The sequence below is a fragment of the Arachis hypogaea genome, chromosome 3, assembly GCF_003086295.3.
Source record: "Arachis hypogaea cultivar Tifrunner chromosome 3, arahy.Tifrunner.gnm2.J5K5, whole genome shotgun sequence".
NCBI classification, from domain to species: Eukaryota; Viridiplantae; Streptophyta; class Magnoliopsida; order Fabales; family Fabaceae; genus Arachis; species Arachis hypogaea.
Genome location: NC_092038.1, coordinates 18,515,379 through 18,518,431, shown reverse-complemented (window position 1 = coordinate 18,518,431; position 3,053 = coordinate 18,515,379). Strand labels below are relative to the sequence as shown.

Below are 3,053 nucleotides of genomic sequence, written 5' to 3'. Positions count from 1 at the left end.
TGAATCTGCATAAGTGTTCTATCCCTTTTATTATTTATTTCTTTTTATTATTCCTATCCTCAAACCCATAAATAATGTTTAATTTGCCTGACTGAGATTTACAAGGTGACCATAGCTTGCTTCATACCAACAATCTCTGTGGATTCGACCCTTACTCACGTAAGGTTATTACTTGGACGACCCAGTACACTTGCTGGTTAGTTGAACGAGATTGTGAAGGAAATAAACAATGCCCTCAGAGTATACATCTTTTATAAATACATAACAAGTGATCACAATTTCGTCCACCAGTCCACAGATCCTGTGGTGTCAAGGATTTAACAACCCTGCACCAATTAGGCGTGTGAAATGCCTTGCATGCAATTCTGGCGTTTGAACGCCGGATTGATGCTTCTTTTGGGTGTTCAGCGCCCATCTGTAGCATGTTTCTGGCGTTGAACGCCAGTTCCATGCTTGTTTCTGGCGTTCAGCGCCAGCTTTCCTCAGTGTGTATTTCTGACATTTAAATGCCAGGATGTTGCTTGTTTCTGGCGTTCAACGCTAGATCCATGCTCTGTTCTGGCGTTGAACGCCAGCCAGATGCTCCTTACTGGCGTTTAAACGCCAGTACGTCCTTCCTCCAGGGTGTGATTTTTCTTCTGCTATTTTTTATTCTGTTTTTAATTTTTTTATTTTTTTTCATGACTCCACATGATCATGAACCTAATAAAACATAAAATAACAAAAAAAAGAAAAATAAAATTAGATAAATAAAAATTGGGTTGCCTCCCAATAAGCGCTTCTTTAATGTCAATAGCTTGACAGTGGGCTCTCATGGAGCCACACAGGTGATCAGGTCAATGTTGTAGACTCCCAACACCAAACTTAGAGTTTGGATGTGGGGATTCAATACCAAACTTAGTGTTTGGCTGTGGCCTCCCAACACCAAATTTAGAGTTTGATGGTGGGGGCTTTGTTTGACTCTGTCTTGAGAGAAGCTTTTCATGCTTCCTCTCCATGTATACAGAAGAACACCCTTGGGTTTTAAACACAAGGTATTCCCCATTCAATTGAAGGACTAATTCTCCTCTATTAACATCTATCACAGCTCCTGCTGTGGCTAGGAAAGGTCTTCCAAGGATGATGCATTCATCCTCCTCCTTCCTAGTGTCTAAGATTATGAAATCAGCAGGGATGTAAAGGCCTTCAACCTTTACCAACACGTCCTCTACCAATCCATAAGCTTGTCTTACTGACTTGTCTGCCATTTGCAATGAAAATATGGCAGGTTATACCTCAATGATCCCCAGCTTCTCCATTACAGAGAGTGGCATAAGATTTATGCCTGACCCTAGGTCACACAGAGCCTTTTCAAAGGTCATGGTGCCTATGGTACATGGTATTAAGAATTTACCAGGATCTTGTTTCTTTTGAGGTAAAGTTTGCTGAACCCATGTATCTAGTTCACCAATGAACAAGGGAGGTTCACCTTCCCAAGTCTCATTACCAAACAACTTGGCATTCAGCTTCATGATAGCTCCTAGATATTAAGCAACTTGCTCTCCAGTTACATCTTCATCCTCTTCAGAGGAAGAAAAATCTTCAAAGCTTATGAATGGCAGAAGGAAGTTTAATGGAATCTCTATGGTCTCTATATGAGCCTCAGATTCCTTTGGGTCCTCAATAGGGAACTCCTTCTTGGTTGGGAGACGTCCTATGAGGTCTTCCTCATTGGGATTCACGTCCTCCCATTCCTCCTTGCATTCGACCATATTGACTATATCAATGGCCTTGCACTCTCTCTTTGGATTCTCTTCTGTATTGCTTGGGAGAGCACTAGGAGGAGTTTTAGTGACTTTCTTACTCAGCTGGCCCACTTGTGCCTCCAAATTTCTAATGGAGGACCTTGTTTCACTCATGAAGCTTAAAGTGGCCTTAGACAGATCAGAGACTATATTTGCTAAGTTAGAGGTGCTCTGCTCAGAATTCTCTGTCTGTTGCTGAGAAGATGATGGAAAAGGCTTGTCATTGCTAAACCTGTTTCTTCCACCATTATTAAAGCCTTGTTGAGGCTTTTGTTGATCCTTCCATGAGAAATTTGGATGATTTCTTCATGAAGAATTATAGGTGTTTCCATAAGGTTCACCCATGTAATTTACCTCTGCCATTGCAGGATTTTCAGGATCATAAGCTTCTTCTTCAGAAGATGTCTCTTTAGTACTGTTGGATGTATTTTGCCATCCATTCAGACTTTGAGAAATCATGTTGACTTGCAGAGTCAACATTTTGTTCTGAGCCAATATGGCATTCAGAGCATCAATTTCAAGAACTCCCTTCCTCTGAGGCGTCCCATTATTCACGGAATTCCTCTCAGAAGTGTACATGAATTGGTTATTTGCAACCATTTCAATAAGTTCCTGAGCTTCTGTAGGCATTTTCTTTAGGTGAATGGATCCACCTGCAGAATGATCCAGTGACATCTTAGAGAACTCAGACAGACCATAATAGAATATATCTATCATGGTCCATTCTGAAAACATGTTAGAAGGACACTTTTTGGTCATCTGCTTGTATCTTTCCCAAGCTTCATAGAGGGATTCACCATCTTTTTGCTTGAAGGTCTGAACATCCACTCTAAGCTTGCTCAGCTTTTGAGGAGGAAATAATTTAACCAAGAAGGCCGTGACCAGCTTATCCCAAGAGTCCAGGCTATCCTTAGGTTGTGAGTCCAACCATGTTCTAGCTCTGTCTCTTACAGCAAAAGGGAAAAGCATGAGCATGTAGACTTCAGGATCTACTCCATTAGTCTTAACAGTCTCACAGATCTGCAAGAACTCAGTTAAAAACTGGTAGGAATCTTCTGATGGAAGTCCATGAAACTTGCAGTTTTGTTGCATTAGTGCAACTAGTTGAGGTTTCAGCTTCAATGACAGGAATTGAGATGCTTCTTCCATCAAACTTAGAAGTAGGTGTAGTATAATCACCAAGCATCCTCCTTGCATTATTGTTGTTGGGTTCGGCTGCCATATCCTTTTCTTGTTCGAAAATTTCAGTAAGGTTGTCTCTGGATTATT

The 3,053-nt window shown here is 41.0% G+C and overlaps 1 non-coding gene across 1 annotated transcript; it reads left to right on the top strand.

The window, feature by feature from the left end:
* The first annotated feature begins 2,517 nt into the window (after positions 1-2,517).
* On the top strand, positions 2,518-2,621 carry LOC112793089 (small nucleolar RNA R71). The gene has a single exon (XR_003197798.1). It is a non-coding gene; the product is annotated as a small nucleolar RNA R71 (small nucleolar RNA).
* Positions 2,622-3,053: the final 432 nt, after the last annotated feature.